Source organism: Trachypithecus francoisi, unplaced genomic scaffold (genome assembly GCF_009764315.1).
Source record: "Trachypithecus francoisi isolate TF-2019V2 unplaced genomic scaffold, Tfra_2.0 Lachesis_group12, whole genome shotgun sequence".
Classification (NCBI taxonomy): domain Eukaryota; kingdom Metazoa; phylum Chordata; class Mammalia; order Primates; family Cercopithecidae; genus Trachypithecus; species Trachypithecus francoisi.
The window spans coordinates 121,007,757-121,021,828 of record NW_022681457.1 but is presented as its reverse complement, the minus strand read 5'-3'; the positions used below and the strand labels follow the sequence as shown (position 1 = coordinate 121,021,828).

The 14,072-nt window shown below is 45.5% G+C and overlaps 1 protein-coding gene across 4 annotated transcripts in view; it reads right to left on the bottom strand.

Annotated features, from left to right (window-relative positions):
* Nucleotides 1-14,072, bottom strand: part of GNB1 (G protein subunit beta 1) — a 116,407-nt gene that overhangs the window by 50,255 nt on the left and 52,080 nt on the right. For 3 of the 4 annotated variants that reach the window (XM_033228690.1, XM_033228693.1, XM_033228691.1), the window contains exon 2: nt 7,871-7,919. The exons of the other annotated variant lie outside the window; for it this stretch is intronic. The gene's annotated coding sequence lies outside the window, so the exon portion shown is untranslated. The remainder of the gene's footprint in view (nt 1-7,870; nt 7,920-14,072) is intronic. 4 annotated transcript variants of the gene reach the window in all.

Genomic DNA, 14,072 nt, shown 5'->3' with positions numbered 1-14,072 from the left:
TTGAAATTTTTGGTAGAGATGAGGCCTTGCTACCTTGCCTGGGCTGGTCTCAAACTCTTGGCTTCAAGGCATCCTCCTGCCTAGGCCTCCCAAAGTGCTAGACTCTAATCTAATGCTTGAGCTACCACACCCAGCCTAAAGTTAACTTTTTAAAGTTACTTGATGCAGCCAGGTGCAACGGCTCACGCCTGTAATCCCAGCACTTTGAGAGGCTGAGGCAGGTGGATCACCTGAGGTTAGGAGTTCGAGACCAGCCTGGCCAACATGGCAAAACCCCGTTTCTACTAAAAAATACAAAAATTAGCCAGGTGTGGTGACGTGTGCCTGTAATCCCAGCTACTCGGGAGGCTGAGGTGGGAGAATGACTTGAACCCGGGAGGCAGAGGCTGCAGTGAGTGGAGATCATGCTACTGCACTCCAGCCTGGGTGACAGAATGAGACTTCATCTCAAACAAAAAGTTACTTGATGCAATTAGCTGGGTATGGTGGAACGTGCCTGTAGTCCTACCTAGTTGGGAGGCTGAGGTGGGAAGATCTCTTGAGCCCAGGAGTTCAAGGCTGCAGTGAGCTATGATAGCACCACTGCACTCCAATCTGGGCAACAGAACAAGATCCTGTCTCTATATAGTTACTGGAAGAACTGTAACATATCGCTAAGAACAATAATGGAGAGAGTAATTAATTTGGAAAAACGCTTACTATATATACTAAGTGCAAAACAATATAGATTTGCACATAGTTATTTTATCTGAGACTGAGTCTAGCTCTGCGGCCCAGGCTGGAGTGAAATGGCACAATCTCAGCTCACTGCAACCTCCGCCTCCTGGGTTCAAGCGATCCTCCTACCTCAGTTTCCCAAGTAGCTGGGATTACAGGCATGCACCACCACACCTGCCTAATTTTTGTATTTTTAGTAGAGACAGGGTTTCGCCATGTTGGCCAGGCTGGTCTTGAATTCCTGACCTCAAGTGATCTGCCTGCCTCGGCCTCCCAAAGTGCTGGGATTACAGGCGTGAGTCACCGCACCCAGTCGCAGGTAGTAATTTTAGCTGCTTTATTAGAATTAAAATAGGTCTGGGTGCGGTGGCTCATGCCTATAGTCCCAGCACTGTGGGAGGCTGAGGCTGGCCGATAGCTTGAGCCCAGGAGTTCAAGACCAGGGTAGGCAACAACATGGCGAAAATCTGGCCTCTACTAAAAATGCAAAAAATTAGCTGGCATAGTGGCACACTCCTATAGTCCCAGCTACTTGGGAGGCTGAAGTGGGAGAACCCACTCAAGTCCAGGAAACCGAGGCTACAAGCGAGCCGTGACTGCGCCACTATGCTCCAGTCTGGGCAAATGGAGTGAGACCTTGCCTAAAAAAAAAACAAGAAAAGAAAAATATACTTACTTTAAAGAAAGATAGTTAAAAAGACTAACAGCATTTTTATTATAATTATTAGTCACGTTTTTCTACTAAACTTTCTAATGTTGACGCAGCTTCCTTTGAAAATTAAAAAATAAATGTAAATTTTAAAAGTCGTACTTACATTTAATTGCTTTTGCTTTTCTCTTCACTATCCTTAGTCTCCCCAAACCTTCTAGAACACCCACCATCAGGTTTACCTGGCTTGGGCTCCTCTCCTCCAGTGCCAATGTCACGGCTAAGCTCTGGCTGTGCTGACTCCAAGAACTTGCCCGTCTAATCCACTAAGACAGGGTCTGCTGAGGTCTCATGTCTATCCTTCCCAATGACCCATATCTGCCATTGGCTTTTATTTAGAACTGCAGTTTTGGAAATCCTTTTCAGAGAGATTTAAATAACTTAAAAGCAAGTAGGTGAAGGGATCTGCCCCTACTTTGGAACAACATCTTTGTGAGTCAAGTGTTAGTTAGCATGATTTTTAAAGTCAGAATATTTCATATTTGCATTGCAATGTGCTCCGTGTAGTGCCTCCACTTTCAAGGCAATGCAGCAGCCCAGCCAGGCCTCTCATCCAGTCCCCTGAGAGTCTAGGAGGGCCACTTCAGCGGTGCCCTCAGGACCCCAAATTACACAGTCAGCAATAATGACATTCAGGCTGCAAGTTTGCCAATGACAAAATAGGGTACAGATATTGAAAAATAATTTCAATTTCTGGTTCTGCAACATACAAAGAATAATGCTTTAAATTGTTTTTTACTCTGATCTGCTTAATTCAAAATAGGAATGGTGTTATCTACATGACAGGGCTAAAATGAAGATTAAATCAGACAACCAATCTGAAAGTGCTCTGTCAGCCTTACAGTGATTAAACTTCTGAAGTCCAAACCGGCCCCAGTGAGGCCCCAGTGTCTTACACAGGGTCAGGAAATTTGCTAATGTGACCAGCCACACAAGCATCACAGCTCACCTCCAAGATGAAGCAGTATTTTGAGAGAGAGGAGTCTGCATGAGGAATTTAAACCAATTTCACTCACTTTTCCATTTTTCTTTCATTCCCAAGTCCAGGTCAATCTCCAAAATTAAGACTGTGGCAATTCAAAGGGCAACAGAAAGTCCTCAGGCCCTGCTCCCTTTATGCACCACTCCGAACAATACTGTGAAGAGTAAGGCGAGCAGGGCACCACCGCAACTGATAAAAGGACACGACCACTACCACAGCTGCAGAGCAACGCACGTGCAGACCTCCCTTCAACACGACAGGCACTGGAGAGCCTCAGCACAGTGCTGAGCAGCATGAACCAGGATGGATTCTGGTTTGAGGGAGACAGATGACTAACAGGTAAACCACGTGGAGCACACACAGGCACCAAACGGGTGAAGTGTGCCAGAGAGGGCAGGGAGGATGCTGCTTTGCATGGTTGTTAGACATGACCTCGCTAATAAGGGCCAAGAATTGAGCGGAAGGCAGATGGGTAAAAATAACACAACTGTTCTTCTTTGAGGTGCTATTTTTTGCAATGGTAACAATTTTTTAAATCATACCTTCAGGATTTTGCCTGTGCCTATAAAGTAATCTTACCAAAAAACTGAACGTGACCAAAGCTCCAGAACTAGAAGACAGGGGAGCATGTTCAATGATCCCACACGGAGGCAACAGTGCTACACAACGGCCTGGGAAACACTCCAGGACAGACAACCAGGCAGGTTGGTTAGTCTGTCTTTAACAAATAAACTTCAAGGGAAAAAAGAGACAAAGCAAGCAATGGACGGAGGATTTCTGGACTAAGTTAAGAGACTCCCTAGGATCATCTCCTTCATGTCCCAGTCACAAGTGAGCTCACTCACCCACCAGACACTGGCGACTGGGGGAAGAGCAGGAACTATGGTGTGCCGTCACAAAGTCCTCAGAAGGCGATTTTCCGGGGAGGGGGTCTAACAGCCAGGGATGAGCCAGTGAGGCACAGCTGCTAAGAGCTTACTTCCGACCCCTGGAACTCTGAAATCCCAGGAGGTGGCTACTGACACTCCCTAAGACTTATTATTTCTCATGCATCACAAAAAACATTTGGTCTCCCATTTTGCTCTCCCTTTTCTAACCCTGTTAGCCTATGGAATCTTTTTGCTTTTAGGGCAGAGCACAAAATCTAGCACATACGAGGACAACTGGAGATCATTCAATAGATACACATCTTCAAACATCTTGAGGCCAAACAGGAAGTACCACTGTGATGGTTTCAAAGTCAAACTTTCTACGTAACGGATGGAGTCTCATGAAATGAATGGCATCCATCCACCAGGCAGACCTAACAGGGAAAGGTGGTGGGAGACTGACAATCATGCAGCGCACACAACAGAGGAGGCTAAACTCCAAGCACCTTTTTTTTTTTTGGGATGGAGTCTCGCTCTGTCCCCCAGGCTGGAGTGCAGTGGCGTGATCTTGGCTCACCGCAACCTCCGCCTCCTGGGTTCACGCCATTCTTCTGCCTCAGCCTCCTGAGTAGCTGGGACTACAGGCGCCCGCCACTATGCCCTGCTAATTTTTTGTATTTTTATTAGAAAGGGTTCTCATTGTGTTAGCCAGGATGGTCTCAACCTCCTGACCTCATGATCAGCCCACCTCAGCCTCCCAAAGTGCTGGGATTACAGGCGTGAGCCACCATACCCGGGCTCCAAGCACCTTTCATAAGGGGCCTGGAAATCCTGAGGTTTGGGGAAAGACTGCTGTGTGCCATGCCATTTGCACTCTAGTATATATAAATAATATGTTTTTACATTTACTACTGCAAGCTACAATGAATACTATTTGCTTTCCCAACAGCAAATGGGGGGTGGGGGTTAGAATTCTGTTCCTAGAAAAACTTCCATGTTTTTATTGGCATTTGAATGTCCAGCCCACTTAAGCAGGACCAATAATGTCTGACAGCCCTGCTGGCTGGAAGCAGAGTGATGTTTCATGGTGGGAAAGTTGGAAGCCCCAGGTTCTAACCCGGACTCTATCTCTTTTCACCAGGTGGCCTCCAGTAGGTTCCCTAACTTCTCTCTGCCTACATTTTTTTGTATGAAAGTGGGGACAGTAATAGTCCCCACAGCTCATGCTATGACAATTCCATTAGAATCCATGCAAGGCCCTTAGAACCATGACTGACACAGTAAATACTTACTAAACACATGACTTGCTATGAAAGCAGGTATAAAAGTGTTGCCCTGAAAAAATGTAAGTAATGGCCAGAAGACTACCTCCTGCCTCACCTACCACACTTTCTATTCAGTCAGTGAAACAGGCCCTTTTGCAGAAATCAAAAATATGGGTAGCAGTGGCAACCAGTGTAACAGAAGAGTTAATTAGATAGATGTGATACTTTGAAATCTGTGCATGTTGCTGCATGTACAAGTCTTTATGAGAACATCTGCTTTCATTTCTCTTGGGCAGACTCCTAGGAGTGGAATGGCTGGATCGTACTACAGGTGTGTGCTGAACATTTCAAGAAAAAAATGCCACTGCAGTGGCTCATGACTATAAGCTGAGCACTTTCAGGGGCAAGGCAGGACGATCACCTGAACCCAGGAATTGAAGACCAGCCTAAGCAACATAAGTGAGACCCTGTCTCTACAACAATTAAAAAAAAAAATTAGCCAGGCCTGGTAGTGCATGCCTATAGTCCCAATTACTTAGGAAGCTGAGGCCAGAGGATCACTTGAGCCCAGGAGGTCATGGATGCAGTGAGCTATGATCACACCACTGTACTCCAGTCTAAGAGACAGAGTGAGATCCTATTTCGAAAAAGCAAAAAACAAACTCAAAAAAAAAAAAAAAAACTCTTTTCAAAATGGTATACTGGGTCACATTCCCAACATCCTGTCAGCAATGTGGAGAGTCCCAGCTCCTCAAACCCCCACAACGTTAGGTATCACAGCCATTCAAATGGGGGCTTTGGCTGTGGTTTTAATCTGCATCTCGCTGATGGCTAAACTTTTCAGGTACTTAATTGCTGTCTATACATTTTTCTGGTAAAGTGTCTGTTCAAGTCACTTGCCTCTTTTTTATTGGGTTACCTATTTTCTTAATATTGTTTTTTGGTTCTTGGTTTTTTTTTTCTGACACAGGGTCTCGCTCTGTTGTCCAGGCTGGAGTACGGTGGTGTGATCGTGACTCACTATAGCCTCAACATCCCGGGCTCAAGTGATCCTCCCACCTCAGCCTCCCAAGTAGCTGGTACTACACACACACCACCATACCTGGCTAAATTTTTTTTTTTTTGGAGACAGTCTCACTCAGCCGCCCAGGCTGGAGTGCAGTGGTGCAATTTGGGCTCACTGCAACCTCCACCTCCCGGGTTCAAGTGATTCTCATGCCTCAGTCTCCCAAGTGGCTGGGATTACAGGCATAAGCCACTACAGCTGGCTCATTTTTGTATTTTTAGTAGAGATGAGGTTTCGCCATGTTGGCCAGGTTGGTCTCGAACTCCTGACCTCAGGTGATCCGCCTGCCTGGGCCTCTAAAAGTGCTGGGATTACAGATGTGAGCCACTGTGCCTGGACACTAAGTTTTTTTTTTTTTTTTTTTGAAGAGACAGGGGTCTCACTTTATTGCCCAGGATTATTGAACGACTGGCTTCAAGCAATTCTCCTCCCAAAGTGCTGGGATTACAGGTGTGAGCCATAGTACCCAGCCAAAACTGAGTTTTGAGAGTTCTTTACCTATTGCAGATACATGTCACCTAAAAGACATTTGCTAATATTTTCTGCCAGACTATGGTTTGTCTTTCATTCTCTGTTTTCTCTAAGGAGCAGAAGTTTTAAATTTTGATCAAATCCAATTTATAAATGTTTTCTTTTATGCATTTTATCTTTGATCTCGTATCTAAAAGTTGTTTGCTTAATTCAAAATCTCAACAATTTTTCTAATTTTTGGTTTTATGTTTAGGTATATGATCCAATGAGTTTCTTTTTTTTTTTTTTTGAGACGGAGTCTCGCTCTTGTCGCCTTGCTCGAGTGCAATGGCGCAATCTCAGCTCACTGCAACCTCCATCTCCTGGGTTCAAGCGATTCCCCTGCCTCAGCCTCCTGAGTAGCTGGGCTACAGGGGCGTGCCATCACACCTGGCTAAATTTTTTTTTTTTTTTTGTATTTTAGTAGAGATGGAGTTTCACCATGTTGCCCAGGATGGTCTTGATCTCCAGACCTGGTGATCTGCCCACCTCGGCCTCCCAAAATCCTGGGATTACAGGCGTAAGCCACCTCGCCTGGCCTGAGTTAATTTCTGTACATGATGTCAAGTTCTCCTTTTGCATAAGAATATCCGATTGACTAGCCAGGCACGGGGCCTCACACCTGTAATCCCACAACTTTGGGAGGCCAAGGCGAGTGGATCACCTGAGGTCAGGAGTTCGAGACCAGCCTGACCAACATGGTGAAACCCCATCTCTATTAAAAATACAAAAATTAAGGCCGGGCGCGGTGGCTCAAGCCTGTAATCCCAGCACTTTGGGAGGCCGAGACGGGCAGATCACGAGGTCAGGAGATCGAGACCATCCTGGCTAACACGGTGAAACCCCGTCTCTACTAAAAATACAAAAAACGCCGGGCACGGTGGCTCAGCCTGTAATCCCAGCACTTTGGGAGGCCGAGACGGGCGGATCACGAGGTCAGGAGATCGAGACCATCCTGGCTAACACGGTGAAACCCCGTCTCTACTAAAAATACAAAAACTAGCCGGGCGAGGTGGCAGGCGCCTGTAGTCCCAGCTACTCGGGAGGCTGAGGCAGGAGAATGGCGTAAACCTGGGAGGCGGAGCTTGCAGTGAGCTGAGATGTGGCCACTGCACTCCAGTCCGGGCGACAGAGCGAGACTCCGCCTCAAAAAAAAAAAAAAAAAAATACAAAAAACTAGCCGGGCGAGGTGGCGGCGCCTGTAGTCCCAGCTACTCGGGAGGCTGAGGCAGGAGAATGGCGTAAACCCGGGAGGCGGAGCTTGCAGTGAGCTGAGATTCGGCCACTGCACGCCAGCCTGGGTGACAGAGCGAGACTCCGTCTCAAAAAAAAAAAAAAAAAAAAAAAAAAAAAAAGAAAACAGCTAGAGAAGTACCGCTCTCATTCGGAATATAAATCCTCATCACTGGGACCCTAAACCTTCTTGCTCAACACTAAATGGAAGGTTTTTTTGAGGATCAAATTGTTTTGAAAACCATCTTTGGCTTAACAGAGATAGAAAAAAACTGTAACAAAAACCAGGGTATTGGCTAGGCATGCTGGCAGATGTCTATAGCCTCAGCTACTCAGGAGGCCGAGGTTAAGAGAACCCCTGGACTCCTGGAGTCAGAATCCAGTCTGAGCAACATGGCAACACCCTGCCTCTTTAAAAACAAACAAACAAAACTACCAGCTATTTAAAAAAAACAAACTCTGAAAAAATTTATATATTGTCTTTCTAAAACTGAAGAGGATCAAATGTATCAAAATTACCTTAATTCAGAAGGGCTTCTGGTCTGGTTTCCAATACATGTAAACTTGTCTGAAACAAACAGAAAAGGTTGTATTTGTATTGCATTAAGGTTGTGAATAAAATATTCTATTTTGCTAGTAGTTACATTTTGTGCAACAACACATAATTTCGACCCTTCCCTATTACTATTTCTCCCCCAAAATTGCTTTATTTAGCACTACTGTCATATTTTGTTTTTCAGTGTCGGAACAAAATAAGAAATCAGATCTGTTTCTTTAAGAATCCTTAGAGGCCGGGCTCGGTGGCTCAAGCCTGTAATCCCAGCACTTTGGGAGGCCAAGACGGGCGGATCACGAGGTCAGGAGATCGAGACCATCCTGGCTAACATGGTGAAACCCCGTCTCTACTAAAAAAATACAAAAAACTAGCCGGGCGAGGTGGTGGGCGCCTGTAGTCCCAGCTACTCGGAGGCTGAGGCAGGAGAATGGCATAAACCCGGGAGGCAGAATTTGCTGTGAGCTGAGAACTCCAGTCCGGGCGACAGAGCGAGACTCCGTCTCAAAAAAAAAAAAAAAAAAAAAGAATCCTTAGAAATGCCCCAGAGAAAATATCTTGAATTAAACTGAATCCTATCACTAGAAAAATTACAGTAACGATTTAAAAACGAATGCAGGCCGGGCCAGTGGCTAACCCCTGTAATCCCAGCACTCTGGGAAGCTGAGGCAGGCAAATCACCTGAGGTCAGGAATTGGAGACCAGCATGGCCAACATGGTGAAATCCCATCTCCACTAAAAATACCAAAAAAAAAAAAAAAAAAAAAATTAGCCAGACGTGGTGTCACAAGCCTGTAATCCCAGTTCCTCAGGAGGCTTAGACAGGAGAATTGCTTGAACCTGGAAGTGGAGGTTGCAGTGAGCTGAGATCACACCACTGCACTCCAGCCTGGCTGACAGAGCAAGACTGTCTCAAAACAAAAACACAAAACAGGCTGGGCATGGGGGCTCACACTTGTAATCCCAGCACTTTGGGAGGCTGAGGCGGGTGCATCACCTGAGGCCAAGAGTTTGAGACCAGTCTGGCCAACATGGCGAAACCCATTTCTACTAAAAATTCAAAAAAAGCTAGGCGTGATGGCAGGCGCCTGTAATCCCAGCTACTTGGGAGGCAGAGGCAGAAGAATCACTTGAACTCGGGAGGCAGAGGTCGTAGTGAGCAGAGACCACGCCACTATACTCCAGCCTGGGTTAGAGCAAGACCACGTCTCAAAAAAAAAAAAAAAAAAAAAAAAAAAAAAAAAAAAAAAGCTGGGTACGGTGGCTCCCGACTGTGTAATCCCAGCACTTTGGGAGGCCGAGGTGGGTGGACCACAAGGTCAAGATTTCGAGACCAGCCTGGCCAATATGGTAAAACTCTGTCTCTACTAAAAATACAAAAAAATTTGCTGAGCGTGGTGGCGGGTGCCTGTAGTCCCAGCTACTCAAGAGGTTGAGGCAGGAGAATTGCTTGAACTTAGGAGGTGGAGATTGCAGTGAGTCGAGATCATGCTACGGCACTACAGTCTGGGCCACAGAGCGAGATTCCATCTTAAAACAACAACCGCAACACACACACACACACGCACACACAGAAAACACTAATACAATTCAACAAATTCTGAAGATTAATTTGATCTAGACTTTGCCTGTTGGGCATGACAGTGGAAAGTATTTCATCTGAATCTCAAGGAAGCCACTAAATAACTACTTCCTGAGTCCTGGCAAGTCTATGTTGGGACACTTCCAATCCCTCCCTCTGTCCCTCTCCTGCTGACACGGTCCCATCCAGTGCCTGGCCCTGGTGTCCAGGAAGGTGGCATGAATGGTGACAGAGATCACAAGAGAGGTTTCTGACTCCACTTGACACACTTCTGGTGGAATGAAAATATGTCCAATTCTAGATTTCTTCTGATTTCAGAACATTTATTTTATTATTTTTGAGACAGCTGTCTCGCTCTGTCACCAGGCTCAAGTGCAATGGCATGGTCTCAGTTCACTGCAACCTCCGACTCACTGGTTCGAGCGATTCTCCTGCTTCAGCCTCCTGAGTAGCTGCGCTTATAGGCACACGCCACCACACCCAATTTTTGTATTTTTAGTAGAGATGGGGCTTCACCGTGTTGGTCAGTATGGTCTTGATCTCCTGACCTTGTGATCCGCCCGCCTCGGCCTCCCAAAGTGCTGGGATTACAGGCCTAAGCCACTGCGCCCGGCCTCATTTCAGAACATTTAAAGATGCTTTCGTAATCGCTCCCTCAAATTAAACTATGTGAAAAGACCACTTGCGGAGGCTTCACAGGTCACCACCTGCCTATTAATTCAGTGTCTTGTGAGGCTGCAAACTAACATGCACACATCTAGTCTGGAGTCAGGAGATGAATCAACAAACTGAAATGTCTCCCAGTTGAACTGTGAATTCTAATTCATGTGCTTAAAGTAGTTTCGTTTTGCAATTATGCTGCTTATGTACAAGCAAGCACATACTTTTCTGGCAGTAAAAGTGAGTGTGGAAGGAAAACAGTTTGGCAGTTCCTCAAAAAATTAAACACAGAATTACCCCATAACCCAGGAATTCTACTTCTAGGTATATTCCCAAAAGAACTGAAAGCAGGGACTCAATGCATGTACACATTATGTTCTTAGCAGCAGTACTCAGTAGCCAGAAGAAGGCGGAGACAGCCCAAATACCCACTGAGCATGAATGGATAAATAAAATGTGGTCTATCCAAACAATGGAATATTATTCAGCTATAAAGATAGAACAGGCCAGGCGTGGTGGCTCACGCCTGTAATCCCAGCACTTTGGGAAGGTGAGGCGGGTGGATCACCTGAGGTCAGGAGTTTGAGACCAATCTGGCCACCCCGTCTCTATTAAAAATACAAAAATTGCCGGGCGCGGTGGCTCACGCCTGTAATCCCAGAACTTCCGGAGGCTGAGGCAGGTGGATCACGAGGTCAGCAGATTGAAAACATCCTGGCTAACACGGTGAAACCCATCTCTACTACATATACAAAAAATTAGCCGGGTATGGTGGCGGGCGCCTGTAGTCGCGGGAGGCTGAGGCAGGAGAATGGCATGGCGTGAACCCGGGAGGCGGACCTTGCAGTGAACCAAGGTCGTGCCACTGGACTCCAGGATGGGCGATAGAGCAAGACTCCGTCTTAAAAAAAAAAAAAAAAAAAAAGAAGAAGTCCTGGTCCTGTCTCTGTTAGAACACGGACAAACCTCAGAAATATGCTAAGTGACAGGTGCCATATACAAAAGGCCACATATACGTCCCCATTTATGTGAAATATCCAGAACACACAAATCCAAAGAGACAGAATGCAGTGGCTGCCAGGGGCTGCACGTGTGTGTGTGTGGTTGCACATGTGTGTGCAGTAGACAATTGCAGGGTTTCCTTTTGAGGTGATGAAAATGTCGTGGAATTAGGTAGGAACAGTGGTTGCAATACATTGTAAATGTACTAAATGGCACCGAATCATTCACTTTAAAATAGTTTAATTTTATGTTATGCGAATTCCACCTCAGAAAAAAAACTTGGGTGTGAAAGTTGGGGCACACAGGTAAACAATGAATGATGCAAACTACCCCAGACTTCATGAAGCGAAGCCTCGCTCCAGGGCAAGGTTCTATAAGCACACTCGAAAGGTGCCATCAAATCATCAAGTTTCAAAGCATGGGTCTCAACCTCAGCACAACGAACATTTTAGGCAGGGGTGTGTGTGTGTCCCCGTAGGATATGTGGCAGCATGCCAGTAGCGCTCCTTTCCCCAGCTGTAACAGCCACCTGGCGTCCAAGGGGCCATACTGACCCCAGCTGAGAACTCTTTAACTGTCACAATTATCTCAATCACTAAATATAAATCTTTTCAAAGTACTTTCCAGATCAAGGGACAGGTAGGAAAAGAAACGCTACTCAAAAAAAAAATACATAATCTGCTCTATTTTATCATTACTAATTATTTTTTTGAGACAGGATCATCCACTGTCATCCATGCTGGAGTGCAGTGGCACAATCATGGCTCACTGCAGCTTTGACTTCCTGGGCTAAGGTGATCCTCCTGCCTCAGCCTCCTGAGTAGCTGGGACCACAGGCATGCGCCACCATGCCCAGCTAATTTAAAAAAAAAAAAAATTATTTATAGACATGGGGTCTCGCCATACTGCGCAGGCTGTCTTGCACTCCTGGGCTCAGACGATCCTTGCAGGTCAGCCTTCCAAGGTGCTGGGATTGCAGGCATGAAGCACCGCACCCAGCTGCTCTATTTTAATGCCTAGATTGCCCTGTGGCTCAAATCATGACTCAAGATTGGAGTAAGGATGCTAAAAGTGCTATCAAATCACCTTAGCCTGGATTCACATGGAGAGTTGTCTGGACCCATTTCTGGCTAAAAACAAGATGACCCAAATGTATGCTCTTTTTCTGACTATCCAGCTCACAGAACCCCACACTAAGGACAGGACTACTGGTCCCACAATAATGTAACCCTAAACCAGTAGCACCACCCTTAAACAAAATCAGGAGCTGGGCCCACATCTGTAATTCCAGCATTTTGGGAGGCCGAGGTGGGTGGATCACCTGAGGTCAGGAGTTCGATACCAGCCTGGCCAACATGATGAAACCCCATCTCTACTAAAAATACAAAAATTAGCCGGGCACAGTGGCATGCGCCTGTAGTCCCAGCTACTCGGGAGGCTGAGGCAGGAGAATCACTTGATCCTGAGAGGGGGAGGCTGTAGTGAGCCAAGATACCATCTCTGCACTCCAGCCTGGGTGACAGAGCAAGACTCCATCTCCAAAAAAAAAAAAAAAAAAAAAAAAAAAAGATTGGGCACTTTTTCAAGGCTCTTGATAAAATCAACTGACTCTATAAAGCTAATTTAGCAGTATTAAATATTAATATGACTTCTTTGCACATATATCCTAGTATTCTTACTTTTATTTTTTTTATTTTTTGAGACGGAGTCTCGCTCTGTCGCCAAGGCTGGAATGCAGTGGCCGGATCTCAGCTCACTGCAAGCTCCACCTCCCGGGTCTACGCCATTCTCCTGCCTCAGCCTCCCGAGTAGCTGGGACTACAGGCGCCCGCCACCTCGCCCGGCTAGTTTTTTTGGTATTTTTTAGTAGAGACGGGGTTTCACTGTGTTAGCCAGGATGGTCTCGATCTCCTGACCTCATGATCCGCCCGTCTCGGCCTCCCAAAGTGCTGGGATTACAGGCTTGAGCCACCGCGCCCGGCCATATTCCTACTTTTATTTCAACATTTTTCAAAATCTAGAAGCTGAGTCCTTGAGACATACCTAGAGATTTCTCTACAGGCTGCATTAATATTTCAAATCAAGTCAGGGTATACTTGTGGGGGATGACTTCTTCTCTATCAACACAACCCTACGATGGGAAGCACACACAAGTGCACCACTGGTTATCTACAATTCTGAGATGCCCAAACCAGAATAGGACACAGACTTTCTCACATTCAGTGTGAGCAGTCTTATGTTTACTACAGGCTTTGGGGTATCTGATAAAAGCCTTGCTCTAACACACTGAACAACTAGAATGTGAAATAATACTGAACTTAATGACAACTCTGTATCATAATCTTCAACTAGCTATGATTAAACTAATAAACAGGATAAAAACAAACTAGAAATGCCTTCTTTCAAACAAAAATTAGAGTTCAGTACCAATAAAAAGATGACAATACCTGTGAAACACAACCAACCAACCAACCAAAAAAAGGTCTAAATACATCCCGTTAATTTAGGGTACTCTAGCTGTACAAACATGGGGGCATATTCTAAGGGCAAAGAGAGTAACAAAAAGTTCTGAAATTTAGGTACCACATTGGTAGCATAATAATGCTTAAAATATTAATATGGATATGTATGCCAGAGCAAAATGAGCGAAGATATGGTTGTTATTTGGGGAGCAAGGTTTACACTGGAGGAGGGAGGCACAACATGGACTATCTGAAAGCAAGGAAGGGCCCCTGGTGTTCAATCTGAATTTGGAGACAACGGTACAAATTCTCTATACATTTATTCCTCTGTAAAGTCATTTGTGTGTGTTAAGTCCATATATACATATATATACACACACACGTATATGTCCTATCTCTTGTCAACTGAAAGGTCTAGAAGCAACGACCTCTCCACACACAAAGCCCAAATCTTGGTTTTAC